The 23,068-nt window shown below is 46.1% G+C and overlaps 1 protein-coding gene across 7 annotated transcripts in view; it reads right to left on the reverse strand.

The window, feature by feature from the left end:
• kcnc3b (potassium voltage-gated channel, Shaw-related subfamily, member 3b) overlaps window positions 1-13,475 on the reverse strand; it is a 170,392-nt gene extending 156,917 nt beyond the window's left edge. For all 7 annotated transcript variants that reach the window (XM_066684118.1, XM_066684117.1, XM_066684116.1 and 4 more), the window contains exon 1: window positions 13,151-13,475. The gene's annotated coding sequence lies outside the window, so the exon portion shown is untranslated. The remainder of the gene's footprint in view (window positions 1-13,150) is intronic.
• Window positions 13,476-23,068: the final 9,593 nt, after the last annotated feature.

Below are 23,068 nucleotides of genomic sequence, written 5' to 3' on the forward strand. Positions count from 1 at the left end.
GTGACTTTTATTTTGACACGGTTCGTTTCACATTAAAAGTTAATAAGGAAGTCTACGGTTCTGAGGTTGAGTTCCTTCTCCACTGACTCCAGAGCAGTCGGTTTGCGCTGGAAACTGGTCTGATGCATTTACGGACCCCCAGTGTCTGTGAATGGGTAAAAAATACAAACTGGCTCGGCCCAGTATGCTAGGCATGCTCTCGCTCTCTCTGCTCAAAGCAGGGGCATCTGGATTTTTTTAGACAATGGACACCACTTCAAATGTTGAAAAGCATGAACCGAGATGAGGATGTTGCTGTATTCCTGCTCCATAGGTGGGTAATATTGATTTATATTTGCTGTTTGAGATCACTTAAGGAGGTAATGTCTCCAAGCTCTGGAGACGGCTAACTGCATTAGCGACAGTGCTAGAAAAATAAAACTCGAGTTACAAAAGAGTTTCTGTGGTAATTAAAACATTGAATAAAATTATACTTCATCCACATACAGTCTTTTTGCTTCAACCAATCTGAGGAAGAGCCCTGCCACTTTAAACACACACACTCTCTCATGGCTCTGGGTCGAGGCAAGAACGAAGCCAGCTAAAAAAATAATGAGGACGAAATCATTCATTATCTGTGACCCTTATCCAATTCAGGGTCGCGGTGGGTCCAGAGCCTACCTGGAATCATTGGGCGCAAGGCAGGACAACACCCTGGAGGGGGCGCCAGTCCTTCACAGGGCAACACAGACACACACATTCACACCTATGAACACTTTTGAGTCGCCAATCCACCTACCATTGTGTGTTTTTGGACTGTGGGAGGAAACCGGAGCACCCGGAGGAAACCCACGTGGACACGGGGAGAACACAGGATGAAATCAGGTGAGGGGAGAAAAAAACAAAACAAAATAAACTCTAACCAGTCTCCCTCAGGGTTCTGGGTTGAGGCAAGAATGAACCCAGCTGAGAAAGAGCCCTGCCACGTTAAACACACACTCTCTCAGGGTTCTGGGTCGAGGCAAGAACAAACCCAACTGAGAAAGTGTCCAGCTGCTGTAAACACTACCTGCAGCTCGGAGAGAGTACTATGCAATTGTGCTGTTGTTTTAATCCAGTCACGAGACTTAATAGAACAAGTAATGTTAGAAAAGCAAACGGCCATGTATTCTAATGTCTTGATTTATGATTCTGACTACAAAACATCTATATTCAAATAGTTGTGCCTAGGGGTGGGCGTTCACCATAATACTGGTTTGTTTCTTGTGATGGAAGCGCGAGCTTCTGACGTAAGTGCGTGAATGTGACTTAGCTCATGCTAAAGCTAATATTATATCGTATTTCACCATTTTTAGGCATATCGAGTTATGACTTTTTTGGTCATATCGCCCATCCCTAATCTTTATGTGTGCAAGCAATTAGCCATGGTTAAATAATATCTCAGGGATCTGTATGGAGCACTGACAGTCTAAATTCTTTGGTCTGTAGAGAAACGAGAGATGCAGAGTTGGCGTGTGAGAGGGAAATCGAAGCCGATATGAACCTGGAGTCTGGGTAGCGAGGTATCAGTGGAAGGACAGAGGAAGAGAGAAAAAAAGGCTAAAAGAGGAAAGAGTATAATCTTACAGCTCCTGTAACCCTTTCTTCACCTCTGCCTCTCAAGCTTCTGCTCATTCCTAATCTTCATTAGTTTGACAGTAATTACAGCAAAGGAAGTCTACAGAGGGAGCGAGAGATCATAGCAGGGCAAGAGCAGTATGTAAATGCTATCTCACTTCTACATGCTCATCATCCACAGACTAATATTCAGTGTGAACATTCAGTTATAGTCAGTTTGAAAGTAAGTTGGAATCACTACTCCTTTTTTTAATACACTAATTTTCTAAATCGGGCGGCACGGTGGTGCAGCAGGTAGTGTTGCAGTCACAGCTCCAGGGGCTTGGAGGTTGTGGGTTCGAGTCCCACTCCGGGTGACTGTCTGTGAGGAGTGTGGTGTGTTCTCTCTGTGTCTGCGTGGGTTTCCTCCGGGTGACTGTCTGTGAGGAGTGTGGTGTGTTCTCCCTGTGTCTGCGTGGGTTTCCTCCGGATGACTGTCTGTGAGGAGTGTGGTGTGTTCTCCCTGTGTCTGCGTGGGTTTCCTCCGGGTGACTGTCTGTGAGGAGTGTGGTGTGTTCTCCCTGTGTCTGCGTGGGTTTCCTCCGGGTGACTGTCTGTGAGGAGTGTGGTGTGTTCTCCCTGTGTCTGCGTGGGTTTCCTCCGGGTGACTGTCTGTGAGGAGTGTGGTGTGTTCTCCCTGTGTCTGCGTGGGTTTCCTCCGGGTGACTGTCTGTGAGGAGTGTGGTGTGTTCTCTCTGTGTCTGCGTGGGTTTCCTCCGGGTGACTGTCTGTGAGGAGTGTGGTGTGTTCTCCCTGTGTCTGCGTGGGTTTCCTCCGGGTGACTGTCTGTGAGGAGTGTGGTGTGTTCTCCCTGTGTCTGCGTGGGTTTCCTCCGGGTGACTGTCTGTGAGGAGTGTGGTGTGTTCTCCCTGTGTCTGCGTGGGTTTCCTCCGGGTGACTGTCTGTGAGGAGTGTGGTGTGTTCTCCCTGTGTCTGCGTGGGTTTCCTCCGGGTGACTGTCTGTGAGGAGTGTGGTGTGTTCTCCCTGTGTCTGCGTGGGTTTCCTCCGGGTGACTGTCTGTGAGGAGTGTGGTGTGTTCTCCCTGTGTCTGCGTGGGTTTCCTCCGGGTGACTGTCTGTGAGGAGTGTGGTGTGTTCTCCCTGTGTCTGCGTGGGTTTCCTCCGGGTGACTGTCTGTGAGGAGTGTGGTGTGTTCTCTCTGTGTCTGCGTGGGTTTCCTCCGGGTGACTGTCTGTGAGGAGTGTGGTGTGTTCTCCCTGTGTCTGCGTGGGTTTCCTCCGGGTGACTGTCTGTGAGGAGTGTGGTGTGTTCTCCCTGTGTCTGCGTGGGTTTCCTCCGGGTGACTGTCTGTGAGGAGTGTGGTGGGTTCTCCCTGTGTCTGCGTGGGTTTCCTCCGGGTGACTGTCTGTGAGGAGTGTGGTGTGTTCTCCCTGTGTCTGCGTGGGTTTCCTCCGGGTGACTGTCTGTGAGGAGTGTGGTGTGTTCTCTCTGTGTCTGCGTGGGTTTCCTCCGGGTGACTGTCTGTGAGGAGTGTGGTGTGTTCTCCCTGTGTCTGCGTGGGTTTCCTCCGGGTGACTGTCTGTGAGGAGTGTGGTGTGTTCTCCCTGTGTCTGCGTGGGTTTCCTCCGGGTGACTGTCTGTGAGGAGTGTGGTGTGTTCTCCCTGTGTCTGCGTGGGTTTCCTCCGGGTGACTGTCTGTGAGGAGTGTGGTGTGTTCTCCCTGTGTCTGCGTGGGTTTCCTCCGGGTGACTGTCTGTGAGGAGTGTGGTGTGTTCTCCCTGTGTCTGCGTGGGTTTCCTCCGGGTGACTGTCTGTGAGGAGTGTGGTGTGTTCTCCCTGTGTCTGCGTGGGTTTCCTCCGGGTGACTGTCTGTGAGGAGTGTGGTGTGTTCTCCCTGTGTCTGCGTGGGTTTCCTCCGGGTGACTGTCTGTGAGGAGTGTGGTGTGTTCTCCCTGTGTCTGCGTGGGTTTCCTCCGGGTGACTGTCTGTGAGGAGTGTGGTGTGTTCTCTCTGTGTCTGCGTGGGTTTCCTCCGGGTGACTGTCTGTGAGGAGTGTGGTGTGTTCTCCCTGTGTCTGCGTGGGTTTCCTCCGGGTGACTGTCTGTGAGGAGTGTGGTGTGTTCTCCCTGTGTCTGCGTGGGTTTCCTCCGGGTGACTGTCTGTGAGGAGTGTGGTGGGTTCTCCCTGTGTCTGCGTGGGTTTCCTCCGGGTGCTCCGGTTTCCTCCCACAGTCCAAAAACACACGTTGGTAGGTGGATTGGTGACTCAAAAGTGTCCGTAGGTGTGAGTGTGTGTTGCCCTGTGAAGGACTGGCTCCCCCTCCAGGGTGTATTCCCGCCGTGCACCCAATGATTCCAGGTAGGCTCTGGACCCACCGCGACCTTGAACTGGATAAGGGTTACAGATAATGAATTAATTAATTAATTTTCTAAATCAAATCCAATTTCCCAATCCACCGTAGCGTTTAGGAGTCTCTGTTTATTTTGGCCATTTAGCCTTAATATACCCACGTTAAACAATGTTTACAAATGCCTGTGTATTGTAGTTTTTCTGTTGTATCTCTCCTTTGCATTCTCTCCCTCGTCTCTCTCTTTCTCCAGTTGGCCGTCCCCCACCCCTTTACTGTATTCAGCTTGTAGTAAAGAGTCGGTAGATTCCAACTTATTTCTTGTTTCTTTATAGAACGAAAAATGACTAAAACATTCAAATAAAGGCCACTCATACTTTTACTCACACAGGAGCATGACTAAACCTGTACGACTGCGGGGAACTGCAGTTCTCTCTGGTTTGTTTACGTTCATCAGTCGCTACATCTTTTAAGGTGGAATGATATGTTTGAGGGGAAAATAAAAGTGCTTTTTTGTACGTGGCTGAAGTTTACCTTCCACAGGAACCCATTCGTAACTTGAGTTGTTTTGTTGTACAGTCTGTTTACTCTCATGCAGTTAGCCGTCTCCTGAATGTTAGTGATATTTCCACCTTAAGTAACGTTACCCACATACGGAGCAGGAGTAGAGAATTATACTCATCTCAGTTTGTGCTTTTCAACATTTTGGGGTTCTCTAGATGCCTTTTCACTGCCATGAGCAGAGAGTGAGAGAAAACACATCAGACCGAGGCAGTCTGGTTTTCTTTGTGTCATTGACTGACAGCGGGGCTTTGTAAACACATTAGAATGGTTTCAAGCACAAGCTGGTGACACTAGGGAACGTAATTTCTTTCCCAAAGCTTCCACAGTAAATGCTAATTCTTAAAGTGGACACAGACTGATTAATAACTATTTTCGTGCGAATCTTTTCGCAGCCCTCCATCTGAACGCATCCTTTAGGTCTAACTCTTCAGCGCTGTAGTGTTCTCAGTGAAGTATAACACTTCTGGAGTTTAACGGTGTTGTTTTTAAATCCCACTGAAATGCAGCCTCACATTTGTGTTCTGTTTATGACAATCACGTAAGAGATGTTGAAAGGCCTGGAGCTACAGGTTGTGAGCATGATTTTGCAAGTTCCACAAAGTCAATGTGATTTTTCACACACATTTGCTCCAAAAGTCTGAGACACGAACTGGTTTAAACGTACAGTTCAGTTCCAACAAAGCTTTCTGGACAGGCATTCTTCTGGATTACACAAACTCGCATGAAACAAATCATAGTTAACTGCAACAGACGCCAGGACACAGACTGTGGCATCTGCAGCAGTGACAGCCAGTGAGTGTGAGAGAGAAGTCTTCCTGCCAATTAGAAACCTGGCAAATGGAAGCTGCTGTATTACAACAGAGCATGTGGAAGAAGCCTGAAAAGTCAGGGGGTGCAAAACAGGAGTGTGTCACGTCTGAGTCCCAAGTGAAACAGAGCATTTTAAACCACTCTGAGGTAAACACTAGAAATATTTCCAGAGATGAGAAATAAGGAGTTTTTATAGCATCAGTACAGTAGAAAACAACAGGGCAATAATAGTGTGATAACTATAAGCTCCGTGAGGAAATTCCAGGACAGCACAGCTGGCAGGATTCTGGCCTTCTAGACTTTCTGCAAAATATTTAAAACATGTTTTGTGCATCACTAAAAGGAGCACATTAATGTGTACATATGGAGTCTACCAACACGCTCACTGTGAAACAAGACCACCCAATCGTTTTCTGTGTGCTGCCTAAGTCAGAATACATGGGATAAAACGAGTCGTTCTGATCCTGCTCCACTTCTGACGTCAAGTGCAGAGACTTTAGAATCGCCCCGCCCCCTCGTTTGAGTCTGTCCAATCACAGCGCTGGACCCATGTTTATGTGAGAGCGCAAAAACAAGGTTAAACGCAGCAAAACAGACAACGAGTGTGGAGAAATAAGAGCAATAAGTAAAAACAGAGAAAACAAGAACGGAGAAGGAAGAGAACCGACGAAAAACGGCTAAAAACCAGAGCTTCTCCTCACTGCTGTGTGCTCAGGGTCGGGTTGAACAGCGAGCGGCTCATTATCATTTAAAAGGTACAGGTTCTGAGAGCGGGAGGTTCTGAACAGGGCAGACACAGAGAGAACACACCACACTCCTCACAGACAGTCACCCGGAGGAAACCCACGCAGACACAGGGAGAACACACCACACTCCTCACAGTCACCCGGAGGAAACCCACGCAGACACAGGGAGAACACACCACACTCCTCACAGACAGTCACCCGAAGGAAACCCACGCAGACACAGGGAGAACACACCACACTCCTCACAGACAGTCACCCGGAGGAAACCCACGCAGACACAGGGAGAACACACCACACTCCTCACAGACAGTCACCCGGAGGAAACCCACGCAGACACAGAGAGAACCCACCACACTCCTCACAGACAGTCACCCGGAGGAAACCCACAGACACAGGGAGAACACACCACACTCCTCACAGACAGTCACCCGGAGGAAACCCACGCAGACACAGGGAGAACCCACCACACTCCTCACAGACAGTCACCCGGAGGAAACCCAAGCAGACACAGGGAGAACACACCACACTCCTCACAGACAGTCACCCGGAGGAAACCCACACAGACACAGAGAGAACACACCACACTCCTCACAGACAGTCACCTGGAGGAAACCCACGCAGACACAGGGAGAACACACCACACTCCTCACAGACAGTCACCCGGAGGAAACCCACGCAGACACAGAGAGAACCCACCACACTCCTCACAGACAGTCACCTGGAGGAAACCCACAGACACAGGGAGAACACACCACACTCCTCACAGACAGTCACCCGGAGGAAACCCACGCAGACACAGGGAGAACCCACCACACTCCTCACAGACAGTCACCCAGAGGAAACCCAAGCAGACACAGGGAGAACACACCACACTCCTCACAGACAGTCACCCGGAGGAAACCCACACAGACACAGAGAGAACACACCACACTCCTCACAGACAGTCACCTGGAGGAAACCCACGCAGACACAGGGAGAACACACCACACTCCTCACAGACAGTCACCCGGAGGAAACCCACGCAGACACAGGGAGAACACACCACGCTCCTCACAGACAGTCACCCGGAGGAAACCCACGCAGACACAGGGAGAACACACCACGCTCCTCACAGACAGTCACCCGGAGGAAACCCACGCAGACACAGGGAGAACACACCACACTCCTCACAGACAGTCACCCGGAGGAAACCCACGCAGACACAGGGAGAACACACCACACTCCTCACAGACAGTCACCCGGAGGAAACCCACGCAGACACAGGGAGAACACACCACACTCCTCACAGACAGTCACCCGGAGGAAACCCACGCAGACACAGGGAGAACACACCACACTCCTCACAGACAGTCACCCGGAGGAAACCCACGCAGACACAGGGAGAACACACCACACTCCTCACAGACAGTCACCTGGAGTGGGACACAAACCCACAACCTTCAGGACCCTGAAGCTATGTGACTGTGACACTAACCTGCTGCTCCACCGTGCTGCCCTCCATTAAATATTAAAAAGCAAAAATCCTTTTCTGGCAACTCAATTATCTGTACTGGACAACGCCATTGTTGCAGAGAAGTCTGCTTCAGTTTGCTCCAGGCACACCTTATTGTGGATAAGCAACAGGTCTCACACTCACTTGACTGAAATGGAGCCTTATAACTGTGACATTTATACAGTAAACATAATTGTTTTAACTGTTTGAAGTGTGTGAAAGATGTGAGGTGTGATCACAGTACGGAATAAAAGTAATCACACTGTTGAATATCTGTTGATGGTGACATTTATCAAGTTCATCTTTTATTAAAGTGCTTTTACTGTCTGTTAAAAGTAACTCACCGTATTCAGAACACTTTGTTGGGTCAATGTAATTTTACCAGAAGTATAAAATGAAATGAAACTATGGCTGAAGAATATGTTAAATTCCAGTCAAAAATATCATAATTAAGAGTTGACCGCACATGAATGCCACCTCAATTTCTGACACTTTCCAAATTTCCTGTGTCAATAACATGTCTTCACACCAAAACACAGCGAAGAGGACCGCTAAAGTGGGTGGATATTAATGGTTGATACACCTGACAAGTATTTCTAACTCCAGCCCATCCCACAAATTCGTATCGTCTCATAATTACGATCGCCAAACCGATAAGTACCCATTTCCAAAAAGCACTTGACAGCAGCACATGATGCAGGCAACCCTGACACGATACGGACCGATTGCAGCTGGAGAGAGGTCTATCTGAATCTGATCAGTTGTATTCTCCTGTGCTATCCTGACGTTTCCATGCACTTCCTTTTTATTGATGGGTTGTCTGGGGGTCGATCTCATAGCTGTAACTGTGTCCTCTCTCCTCCAGCCTGTGACCCAGAAACCAATCGCAATCTGCCATCAATCCTTTACATGCACTCCGGAGGAACTGAGGAAAAGGTTTCAGAGCAGAGAAACACCTCTGTATCCAATGCAGAAGACATTTTTTGTTGCATGCAAGAGGTAGAATGGTGGCATACCACACCTCTTGCTATTATTTGATTTGAGAGCAGCTGTGGCCCTGTCATTGGCACAGTTGGCCTCGCTCTATGGGTATACAGGGTAGCTCTCTCTCTACCTCACCGCCTATGGCGCCAGCAATAGTGGGTACCTGTTGGCTGACTTGACAGATCTGGGCAGTTTGCATTTTCCTCAGATGCATTAAACACTTCAGCAGCCGTCTGAACAGAAGCAACGTGTCAACTTCATCATGTTCGTCACCACATTCCCGGTTCTGGGGGCACTGTGTAAATCAGGGTAGAGACTCGCTGAGGGGTGGAACTGAAGATGACTAATAATTGGGGAAAACAATTAGCAAAATCTGAGGATTCATCATATGAGCTTGACTTTGATCGTCAGTAGCTGTGAGTAATTAAACAAGTCAGCAACCTGAGACATGTAAACTTATCTAGAGCTACAGTGTATTATCAAATAAATCAATTATATGGACAGGAAAACATCAGATATGGAGTTCCCCTCTTTACTCTTCTGAAAAGACATTCCTCTCGGCTTTCCCCTACACTGTGGAGAACATGGTCTCAGACACGGTATTCCTCTGACTGTGGGAAGCAAGGCCTGGCTCAGTCAGTGCTCCAGTTAATCCCAAGGCATTAAGATTCCTTTCACTGGAAATATGGGGTGAAGCCAAAACAATGAAAAACAGCCTCAAACACTTCTCTCCTCCAAAAAGCTTTACTCTCAGCAGTATTGTATCACAAATCCAGACCTGATTAGTCCATCATAGAGCCAGATGACAACTCATCACTCCAGAGAACATGCCTCCACTGCTCCAAAATCTAGCAGGGCCTGATATTTAATGAATCGATTAAACAGCTGAACTATTTCTCTTTTTGGCTGCTCCCACTAGGGATCACCATTTGACAAGGCACTGGTTTCATGCCAAATGCCCTTTCTGACGCAGCTCCAAGATTGGGACCAGCATGTGCCCCCTCGGCAGCAGGGACACTAGCTGAACCAGTTGAAAGAGAGCAGTTAAATACTGGGATTCATCAAAAATGGCTAAGCTAATACACTGACAAATACACAATAGTGTTTATTTACTTTGATTTATTAAAATTTACTGTCCTTATGTCTCATTGGGTCAGAGCATTTTTTTACATTTTGTACAGGAACGTGAGCCATATATTTAAAGTATAAAACCTGTACTGAAAATGTGTACTTGAACGTATGAAATGTGTCTTCAAAACACATGTATACTGTTCAAACACAGTTCCCTCTCTCACACTATCATCTCTGTCCAATGGAAACCAAAAATCTCCAAAATAGGAACTTTACAGAAGCGAAAAACTTTCTTAACTTTCAATGAAAGTCAATGTAAATAGATTTTTTCCAGTTAACTTTGGAGCATTTCTATTGGTCCATTCATCATGATGTTTTTTTTTTCTTTTCAATTCATGTAGTTAACAAAAAATGGAGATACCTGTGTTTCACTGAACAGTGACACACACAAATGTAGACAAGCTCACCACAGTCACCAGCCTCACAGTGCTATTTTATTGATAAATAAGATCATCTTTAATAGTTCTTACTTACACTAAATAACAACTGTTATTTTCATATTTCATTTTGGCCATTTTTGTCAAACTCTACATTGCAGGAATTCTCTTCAGCGAGAACTGCTCTTCGCTGATAGTTTTGCTGCGTGCAACCTGAAGCACAGCAGTGGCTCCGTTATGGGCAGCAACAGTCATTAGATTAGAAACCCAGTAATACAACTTCTTGGAACAATATCCTTGCCGTAGGAAATACAACCACTCATATCATTACTAGAGCAAGGACTGTCTCAGTTCAACACAGTCGAGGCAAAAGAGCAGATACTGGGGATACGTCTCCAGAAAAAGAGGCTGTGCCGAGGTGAGTATCGCCAATGCCATGACTAAAAGCCCCTTTGTGGGGAATATAAAAAATGGGGGGGTAACCACAGGTCAGTGAGACAATGTTCAGTTTTGTGAATGTATCACTAAGGCCCTCTTCACATCTGGAATTAACATGCATCTGGGCGATCAAATCAAAAGTGGCTAGCACAAAGCACAAGGGTGAACGAGGTCGAATGAATTTTATAGATTTGTTGTAATCATTCAGACGACCTTTGAAACATGATGCGTCCTCAACAAAGAAGTAAAGCCCAAAATCTACACACATCCCTGCTCTGATTCCTCTCAGTGCCTTATCAACTGTACTGTTAATAATTTGACCCAGCTGACTACATTTGGGAAGGTTTGTAACAGCCCACACTGGAACATGACCAAGGATTCACTGAACATTACTGTCTGAAAACAAGCACTTCAGTGGCGATTCTGTAGAGGTCTGGTCTCAGGGGGTCGCACAAGAAGCATCCAAAGCCAGGTGTAAACATCTGTTTTTTTGTGTTAATTCTGTTAACAAAAACTATGACAAAAATATAAAACTACACAAGAGCTCATTTTAAAATGAGAGCTACAACAAATAGTTTTACACTTTTTCATCAACTAATAAACACTTAACGAAGAAGTGAAATACTGATAAATGACCTGTTATTTCTGAAACACAAGCAAATAAAAACAGTGAAATGCTCCATCTGTCTGTAGTCAGGACAAAGACGGCAGCTGGGCAGAGTAGTGAAGAGGAGTTGACAGATTTAGTCGAAAGACTAAACTTAAATCAGCTGCCAAAATTAACACTGGTGTAGGCAGTGGTTTGTGATCCGATCTCCAAAGGTACGTATGCCAGGTCTGAACAGGGCCTGGGTTTATCCAATGTCCAATACGAAAACCTCCAGTGTTTTCTGAGTTGAAAACACACACTCATCCCAACTACAGTAGGTTGTGATCATCTGGTTCTAGTTACTCATTACATCACTACCTATTAAAGTCCTGTTACTACAGCGTCCTGCAGTCATTCTCACTTCCAGTGGCTTATGAGATAAAACCTGCACTTGGATTAGGTTGAGAAACACGGCCTCTCTGCGCTACCTCAGAAAGTGAGTTGTAGTAAGAGCGGTAACTCTCCCTCCAGACCAGCGCCCTAATTGTACCAGGAATCAATCCTGTGTTTACATTCAGTAACAGCGAGCAAGCGCTACTAGCCTCCAGCTGTGTTTCACATGCGCTCACGCCGCCAAGAGGATGGATACGCTCTACATAGTGACCGAACATCGAGTCTGTTTCTCAACATTGGTCTGAGGCCATTGGATGTGGGAGGGAAAAACCTCACTTGAGAAATATGCGTATGAATAAAAAACAATAACAAAGACTCGATGTTTCGTAATGGCTGAGCACAGCTTCCCAAATACTCATTACGACACAATCCAAGTCCACCCCTGAGAAAGAGAGGGGCACAAAAATGCACTGAAAAGACAGATATTACAAAGGTGATTATTTATAGATGAAGAGGGCAAGCTTCTGAAACACTCGCAGCGTCTCAGAACAGAGAGTTCAGCTTTTAAATTATTCACATATTTTTCTCTGACCTTTTTATATAAGACCTGACACCTCACTTAATCCCCTCTCTCAACTCTTTCCTCTGCCCTTCCCTACTTTTTTGCTTGTTGCCTTCTTCTCTATTGGCCAGCAGCTTCCTTCACCACCCCGCCACCCCCAAAATCACTTTTGCTTTAAATATATTTACCACCTCCGTGCCTCCATTTCTGTAGTCTGGCTCTCTCCCCGTCTTACCCCCTCCCATCCCTTTCAACCGGCTTACTCATCCCTCTGCTAGAGACATGGCACTAGTTAGCCATTGTGGATGTCCTCAATAAACTGACAAAATGTGGTGTTTCACGAACAGGAACTGTGCTGATTTGTTAAAATACCATCGCTGAATAATACTGTAGAAGCCATTACAGGTTTTTGTTGAAAGCCAACAGTATAAGACTATAACCCAATGGTCAGTAATGGGCTTAGTATTGTGTTTCCCTGGTGTCATGTAAAAGACTCCATGATGTAACATATAACCTGTTACTGAGTCTATGCCATTGATAGATATTTAATGGAATCTGAGGTAAATCAACACGTAACTGGTCAATAATGGTTACAAATATGCTAATTAATTCACAGTGTCACGTTTTAATCCATGTGGTACTAATGGGCTTTTTTCAGTATGGATTTGAGTTTTCCTAAATTTGCTAATGTTAAATTTGAGAGAATAAAGCTAGCCTAGCTATATTAGTTAGCCTAATTACCATTACTTGTGTCAAGACGTGCCACGGCAGTCTATTTTAAAACAGAAATACTGAGTCCTGGAAAATAGCTTCAAGGGTGGCCATAAAATTAATAATAAAAATAAAATAAAATAAAAAACACAGAAAAAAAAAGACTTGGCCAAACACCAGAGACAAGACCACACACAATACTTGTTGAATGTTGTCGAACTGGGAGCAAAAAGGCGCCGCCTGTCTCACTTCTTAGTGGAAATATTGCGTCGTGTAGGGGGTTTTCTCCTCATTGTCGACAGTAAAAACACGTACACGACACACACACACATACGTCAATACACGCCACTTACACCACCACCACATACACGAAGACACGACCACACCGCTACACTCAGGTCAATACTCACTTGCTGTGGACTCGACCGTTAGCCTAATGTGCGCGTGCACAGCGCCACGCACATCAACCGACAAAAACGAACCAACCGTCGTTTTAGTTCTTGAAGGGATTTTTTTTCCCCAGCTGTTTTAAACGAAAATAAAGCAATATAGTCCAATTTATCCACGGATTTTGTTCAATCTCGGTCTTTTCCCCTTGTCCAGACGTTCTCTACAATTCGTGGATATTGTTGTTGTTGTTTTTTAGACGTAAACGAGACTAAACCACTATCCTAGTAACACTGATAAACACACCTCGCTCGCCTACTGAAATCTCGGGTTTCGAAATGCTGGCATTCTCTCTCTCTCTCTCTCTCTCTCTCTCTCTCTCTCTCTCTCTCTCTCCTTAATGCCAAAACGCCAAGAAAACCTGCTCCTCCCAACGCGGACCCACTTCTAGGTTAATGTCTCAATCAGAGTCAGACAGACAATACACACACACACACACACACAGTTCCCTCTCTCCCTCAGATGTCACGCGTGGGCGGAGGGTATGTGTGTATATATATATATATATATATATATAGAGAGAGAGAGAGAGAGAGAGAGAGAGAGAGAGAGAGAGTTCAAAATAAAAAAAGATGCTCTCTTGGGTGGTGCCCCCTTCAAAGGTCTTTACTGATGAGTTTACGGTTAAAAGGGAATTCCACTGCTTCCATGGCCCAGCTACCTCCATTTGGACTGCTCCCGTAGTGTCACTAGAGTCTGAATCTGAAATCATCATACCTGGAAAAATGGTTGTTATATATATTTGTATATTTGTATTACACAATATATTATATCTGCACTGCAGGTGGTCACACAGCTCCAGGATCCTCCAGGTGACTGTATGTGAGGGTCCACTGTGCCACGGTCCCTATGCTCCTCTTTCAGTGTAAAGACGGCCCTCCCGGTGACCTCAGGAGATATTTTGTGATTTACTCGGATGTGAGTTTGATTACATATGTGCTTGTTTGTTCCTTCCTGAACTTCCAGACACGACTTTTTACGACCTGATGTTTTTCCTGCGTTTTGTTTGCCTGAAATTTGAAAGATTTAGTAAAATGTAAATAATATCAAAGTTCACAGATTTTCTCACACATCATCTTTTCAGGTTAAGGTCCTAGTGACACTGATTTATCGGCAAAGTTTACAATTGTAGAGAAATAGTTTTCTAGGCTTTGTTTACGTTAAGAAGCTCGGCAAATTTTAATGTGGAATGGTGTGTTAGAGGAGAAAAGAGACAGTTGTTTTTATGCGACTTAAGTGTAACTTGTTTGTGAAATACCACATAAACTAATGTGTAACTCGAGCTGTTTAGTTTTGTAGCATTTCGCTCTGTGTTTACTTTCATGCCGTTAGCGCTCTCCTGAATTTAGAGTCAGTTCCATTTACAGCAAAAATAATTCAGTGTTACCCCCCTATGGAGCAGGAATAGAGCAACATCCTCATCTCAGTTCATGCTTTTCAGTGTTCGGAGTCTCTTCTTTGTTTTTCTACCACAAGCAGAGGGAGAGAAAACCTAGCATCCCAGACCGAGACATTTAGTTTGTTTACTCATTTACAGACACCGGGGCTTCGTAAACACATTAGACCGGTTTCTAGCGCAAACCGACTGCAGAGCAGCACATGGAGAGGAAACATCCTCTGAATTTTATGAAAATTGTTTTTTGAGTAAAATCATGAACATCACCTTTAACTCCATACACCTGCCTGCCAAAAGAAGGGAACAAAACACACACAATCAGAACCATGTCAGAAGTAGGCCAGGTCTGTCTTGTGATGTTCACTTGCTCTTTCTGCACTTACACTCTTTTAAAGGCTGTGTGAAGGTCAACGTGTCTGAAACTCCATTCTTGCTTTTGTCACATTATTTTCATATTAACTCTATGGCAAATCTATGTTTCTTTCTGCAGTTAAAAAAACTACACATACAGTAAAATATAGTATCACTTTTACAGTTGTATATGTGTAAAAAACAGAATTCAGTAATACAGAATTTACTGTTACCAAAATCCATCCATCCATCCATTATCTGTAAGCGCTTATCCAGTTCAGGGGCACGGTGGGTCCAGAGCCTACCTGGAATCATTGAGCGCAAGGCGGGAACACACCCTGGAGGGGGCGCCAGTCCTTCACAGGGCGACACAGACACACACACACTTACAGACACTTTTGAGTCGCCAATCCACCTACTAATGTGTGTTTTTGGACCTTGGGAGGAAACCGGAGCACCCGGAGGAAACCCACGCAGACACAGGGAGAACACACCACACTCTTCACAGACAGTCACCCGGAGGAAACCCACGCAGACACAGGGAGAACACACCACACTCCTCACAGACAGTCACCCAGAGGATACCCACGCAGACACAGAGAGAACACACCACACTCCTCACAGACAGTCACCCGGAGGAATCCCACGCAGACACAGGGAAAACACACCACACTGCTGACAGACAGTCACCCGGAGGAAACCCACGCGGACACGGGGAGAACACACCACACTCCTCACAGACAGTCACCCGGAGGAAACCCACGCAGACACAGAGAGAACACACCACACTCCTCACAGACAGTCACCCAGAGGAAACCCACGCAGACACAGAGAGAACACACCACACTCCTCACAGACAGTCACCCGGAGGAAACCCACGCAGACACAGAGAGAACACACCACACTCCTCACAGACAGTCACCCAGAGGAAACCCACGCAGACACAGAGAGAAAACACCACACTCCTCACAGACAGTCACCCGGAGGAATCCCACGCAGACACAGGGAAAACACACCACACTCCTGACAGTCACCCGGAGGAAACCCACGCGGACACAGGGGAGAACACACCAACTCCTCACAGACAGTCACCCGGAGCGGGAATCAAACCCACAACCTCCCTGGAGCTGTGTGACTGCGACACTACCTGCTGCGCCACCGTGCCGCCCACAACAGAATTCAGTAATACAAAATTTACTGTTACCAAAATGTATGCTGTAAAATAAACTTTGCAACCATATATATTACAGTGAAATTCTGGCAACATCTGCCCATATTTTACCATAAATTTCCCAAGAAAATATAATTTTTAGTCTATATTTAGTCCAGCAACCAAACAAAAAACACCACAGGCCTCACTAAATCTGGGAAAGTAAGATGGACCTCCATTTTCACCAGTGTAGAAATCTACTTATTACCATAACAGAACCCTGGAAGTTTGTGTTCTCCTCCAAGCACGATGAGCCACCCATTCATTTGTTTATTGATTCATTTTCAATAACTACTAGATCCTGATCAGGGCCTACATTCTGACCAAACCCTATTTCAAACACTCACCCAGTCACTCACACACTCACACCTATAGACTGTTTCACACTCTCACCCAGTCACTCACACACTCACACCTATAGATTGTTTCACACTCTCACCCAGTCACTCACACCTATAGACTGTTTCACACTCTCACCCAGTCACTCACACAATCACACCTATAGATTGTTTCACACTCTCACCCAGTCACTCACACCTGTAGACTGTTTCTCACTCTCACCCAGTCACTCACACATATAGACTGTTTCACACACTCACCCAGTCATTCACACCTGTAGACTGTTTCACACTCTCACCCAGTCACTCACACATATAGACTGTTTCACACACTCACCCAGTCACTCACACCTGTAGACTGTTTCACACACACACACCCAGTCACTCACACACTGACACCTATAGACTGTTTCACACTCTCACCCAGTCAATCAAACCTATAGACTTTTTCACACTCTCACACAATAACTCACACCTATAGTCTGTTTCACACACTCACCCAGTCACTCACACACTCACACCCGTGGACAGTTTCACACACTCACCCAGCCACTCACATACACCTATAGACAGTTTCACACTCTAATCCAGTCACTCACACACTCACACATATAGACTGTTTCACACACTCACCCAGTCACTCACACACTCACACCTGTGAACAGTTTCACACACTCACCCAGTCACTCACACCTGTAGACTGTTTCACACTCTCACCCAGTCACTCACACCTATAGACTGTTTCACACTCTCACCCAGTCACTCACACCTGTAGACTGTTTCACACTCTCACCCAGTCACTCAAACCTGTAGACTGTTTCACACACACACACAGTCATTCACACACTGACACCTATAGACTGTTTGACACTCTCACCCAGCCACTCACACCTATGGACAGTTTCACACACTCACCCAGTCACTCACATACTCACACCTATTGACTGTTTCACACACTCACCCAGTCACTCAAACACTCAAAAATATAGACTGTTTCACACACTCACCCAGTCACTCACACACTCACACCTGTGGACAGTTTCACACACTCACCCAGTCACTCACATACCCACATCTATAGACCGTTTGACACTCTCACCCAGTCACTCACACCTATAGACTGTTTCACACTCTCACCCAGTCACTCACACCTGTAGACTGTTTCACACACACACCCAGTCACTCACACACTGACACCTATAGACTGTTTGACACTCTCACCCAGTCACTCACACATATAGACTGTTTCACACACTCACCCAGTCACTCATACACTGACACCTATAGACTGTTTGACACTCTCACCCAGTCACTCACACATATAGACTGTTTCACACACTCACCCAGTCACTAATACACTGACACCTATAGACTGTTTGACACTCTCACCCAGTCACTCACACCTATAGACTGTTTCACACACTCACACAGTCACTCACACCTATGGACAGTTTCACACACTCACACAGTCACTCACACCTATGGACAGTTTCACACACTCACCAAGTCACTCACATACTCACACCTGTGGACAGTTTCACACACTCACCCAGTCACTCACACACTCACACTTATAGACTGTTTCACACTCTCATCCAGTCACTCACACATATAGACTGTTTCACACACTCACCCAGTCACTCACACACTCACACCTGTGGACAGTTTCACACACTCACCCAGTCACTCACATACTCACACCTATTGACTGTTTCACACACTCACCCAGTCACTCAAACACTCACAAATATAGACTGTTTCACACACTCACCCAGTCACTCACACACTCACACCTGTGGACAGTTTCACACACTCACCCAGTCACTCACATACCCACACATATAGACTGTTTCACACACTCACCCAGTCACTCACACACTCACACCTGTGGACAGTTTCACACACTCACCCAGTCACTCACATACTCACACCTATTGACTGTTTCACACACTCACCCAGTCACTCAAACACTCACAAATATAGACTGTTTCACACACTCACCCAGTCACTCACACATTCACACCTGTGGACAGTTTCACACACTCACCCAGTCACTCACACACACACACCTGTGGACAGTTTCACACACTCACCCAGTCACTCACACACTCACACCTGTGGACAGTTTCACACACTCACCCAGTCACTCACATACCCACACCTATAGACTGTTTCACACACTCACCCAGTCACTCACATACCCACACCTATAGACTGTTTCACACACTCACCCAGTCACTCAAACACTCACAAATATAGACTGTTTCACACACTCACCCAGTCACTCACACACTCACACCTGTGGACAGTTTCACACACTCACCCAGTCACTCACACACTCGCACCTGTGGACAATTTCACACACTCACCCAGTCACTCACATACCCACACATATAGACTGTTTCACACACTCACCCAGTCACTCACACACTCACACCTGTGGACAGTTTCACACACTCACCCAGTCACTCACATACTCACACCTATTGACTGTTTCACACACTCACCCAGTCACTCAAACACTCACAAATATAGACTGTTTCACACACTCACCCAGTCACTCACACACTCACACCTGTGGACAGTTTCACACACTCACCCAGTCACTCACACACACACACCTGTGGACAGTTTTACACACTTACCCAGTCACTCACACACTCACACCTGTGGACAGTTTCACACACTCACCCAGTCACTCACACACTCACACCTGTGGACAGTTTCACACACTCACCCAGTCACTCACATACCCACACCTATAGACTGTTTCACACACTCACCCAGTCACTCACACACTGACACCTATAGACTGTTTGACACTCTCACCCAGTCACTCACACCTGTAGACTGTTTCACGCTCTCACCCAGTCACTCACACCTGTAGACTGTTTCACACACTCACCCATTCACTCACACACTGACACCTATAGACTGTTTCACACTCTCACCCAGTCAATCACCCCTATAGACTGTTTCACACACTCACCCAGTCACTCACACACTCACACCTGTGGAAAGTTTCACACACTCACCCAGTCACTCACACACTCACACCTATAGACTGTTTAACACTCTCACCCAGTCACTCACACACTCACACCTATAGACAGTTTCACACTCTAATCCAGTCACTCACACACTCACACATATAGACTGTTTCACACACTCACCCAGTCACTCACACACTCACACCTGTGGACAGTTTCACACACTGACCCAGTCACTCACACCTATAGACTGTTTCACACTCTCACCCAGTCACTCACACCTATAGACTGTTTCACACCCTCACCCAGTCACTCACACTCACACATACAGACTGTTCCACACTCTCACCCATTCACTCACACCTGACTGTTTCACACTCACCCAGTCACACACTCACACCTGTAGACTGTTTCAGACACTCACCCAGTCACTCACACCTATAGACTGTTTCACACTCTCGCCCAGTCACTCACACTCACACATACAGACTGTTCCACACTCTCACCCATTCACTCACACCTGACTGTTTCACACTCACCCAGTCACACACTCACACCTGTAGACTGTTTCAGACACTCACCCAGTCACTCACACCTGTAGACAGTTTCACACACTCACCCAGTCACTCACACACTCACACCTATAGACTGTTTCACACTCTCACCCAGTCATTCACACATATAGACTGTTTCACACACTCACCCAGTCACTCACACACTCACTCAGTCATTCACACACTCACACCTGTGGACAGTTTCACACTCTCACCCAGTCATTCACTCACACACTCACACCTACAGACAGTTTCACACACTCACCCAGTCACTCATAAGGTGTGTTTGCTGTAGCTGTATGAATTTGTAACTCATGAGCATTTGGTTCGGTCTGAATCTTTTTTGACGTCAAAGAATGTGGACTGTGCATTTTTAAAAACAAATTCAACATTCACAGATGTGTATGTTTCTCTCCCTCGTTTCCTGACAATTCCTGTTACAAACTCAGAGGAAGAAAGTCCATTTTCTCCAGTGGTTCGGATTAAACATGAACTCTGTACTAAAAATGGGTCAAAGAAAATTCAGTAAGCTGTCACTGCTGACAAATATAGCCCCACACTAAAAATACAAATGCAGAAAACTGGTGGAAAAATGTTACTAAAATCCTTTTAAAATTAAAAGAAGGCATCTCTCTCTGCACCACTCCAGAGTAAATTCAACACTCAACGCAGAAGATGGTCAGAAGAGGAGTGAGAAAAGGAGTGGAATGTGGCTTTATGAGCTGTTTATAATAAATAATAACCTTGGTTTGTATAGCACCTTTCATATATATATATACATGCTTTGAAGTAATTCTTTAAAACATAAATGATAAAGTATGAAAGGGTAAACAATTCATTCATTCATTCATTATCTGTAACCCTTATCCAGTTCAGGGTCGTGGTGGGTCCAGAGCCTACCTGGAATCATTGGGCGCAAGGTGGGAAACACCCTGGAGGGGGCGCCAGTCCTTCACAGGGCAACACAAACACACACACACTCACACCTACAGACACATTTGAGTCGCCAATTCACCCACCAACTTGTGTCTTTGGACTGTGGGAGGAAACCGGAGCAGCCGGAGGAAACCCACGCAGACACAGGGAGAACACACCACACTCCTCACAGACAGTCACCCGGAGGAAACCCATGCAGACACAGGGAGAACACACCACACTCTTCACAGACAGTCACCCGGAGGAAACCCACACAGACACAGGGAGAACACACCACGCTCCTCACAGTCACCCGGAGGAAACCCACGCAGACACAGGGAGAACACACCACACTCCTCACAGTCACCCGGAGGAAACCCACGCGGACACAGGGAGAACACACCACACTCCTCACGGACAGTCACCCGGAGGAAACCCACGCGGACACAGGGAGAACACACCACACTCCTCACGGACAGTCACCCGGAGGAAACCCACACAGACACAGGGAGAACACACCACACTCCTCACAGACAGTCACCCGGAGGAAACCCACGCGGACACAGGGAGAACACACCACACTCCTCACAGACAGTCACCCGGAGGAAACCCACGCGGACACAGGGAGAACACACCACACTCCTCACGGACAGTCACCCGGAGGAAACCCACACAGACACAGGGAGAACACACCACACTCCTCACAGACAGTCACCCGGAGCGGGAATTGAACCCACAACCTCCAGGTCCCTGTAGCTGTGTGACTACAACACTACCTGCTGCGCCACCGTGCCACCAGGGTAAACAATGTTACTGCAATTAAAGCCATAATAAAAAATGTAAACAAAATAGAAAACACAAAATAAATAAAAGCTTGAACAATTAAAGGGTTATTTAAAAATTAAAAGTAATAAACTTGAAAAATGAAAGCATTAGAACAAACCTGAGATCAGCTCTTAACTACACTCTCAGAAAAACGGTCACTGTGGTGGTCCCCTTAATTGCACATCTTCTTTACCTTTAATTAAAGAACACAATTGTACCTTATTCTATTAGAATACGCCCCCGTTTCATCTCGAGGACTTTTATTCTGTTCATTTATTTGACACAGTTCTATAGTGAAAGGTTACAGAGATCCGCGTGCGCTGTAAACAGTGGATAAACCATGACTCCGTTTACCTCTGGCTTCAGACACAGCCACGCTGTATCCCAGCCCCCACAGCGCCCCCTGCTTATGACGTATACTTGGTTTCCCTTAAAACTAGTGGAAATGCAGGGGGCCGGTCCACTGCAGAGAATCCTTGGAAAAGAGCTAGAGGTGCCCTTACTGCAACCTTCGATGAGGACCACACCAACAAAGGTTCAGCAGAGGCCTATTAAAGGCACACTATGTAATATTTTTGCCCTAAAAAAGGAGCTTCAAATCATTGTGATTCTCCAGTGAGCTGTCATAAGGAAAATAAAGTCTCTGTTGTTGCTACTTGGGGCTTTTCACTGTAGAAACAGTGCTATGTAACTTTGGAAGGGTGTAGGAAGCTAGAAACCAAGCACACTCTGCTCTTTTCACTAGTAAGACCACTTCTTGGTGACATCACCAAAGTGTACAATGATTACACTGTAGCCTATAGAGCATCACAGACCTCTGCTGCCACCACGTGGAAAGAAATCTGAACTGCAATTTAAACCCAATAAAACAAAAAGAAACAAGTACAGCGAACACATAAAGATAATATGACGGTATTGTAGCGATGACCACGGACTGGGGAGGGGAGGGGGGGGGGGGGGTTCAAGGGTTAATTTGTGTTTGTTGTTGTGTTTATTGTGTGTTTTGTGTTTAGTGTATGGCAACTGACCTTGCACGCTTATAAATAAAGGTGCTACAAAAAGGTTCTTTAAGCCATGCCATAGGAGAATCACTTTTGGTTCCATAAAGAACCATTTTTGCTGATTCATTTAAATCCAGGGAAGGTTTTTTACCGTTAAAAAAAGCAGTGGTTATTGTCTCTGTCACAGCTCCAGGGAACTAGAAGTTATGGGTTCGAGTCCCGCTCCAGGTGACCATCCACACAACAGAAAACCAGGCAAACCTAAACACACCAATAAAATAAACCACATATTTGGGTCATG

The sequence above is a fragment of the Hoplias malabaricus genome, chromosome 10, assembly GCF_029633855.1.
Source record: "Hoplias malabaricus isolate fHopMal1 chromosome 10, fHopMal1.hap1, whole genome shotgun sequence".
Taxonomy (NCBI): domain Eukaryota; kingdom Metazoa; phylum Chordata; class Actinopteri; order Characiformes; family Erythrinidae; genus Hoplias; species Hoplias malabaricus.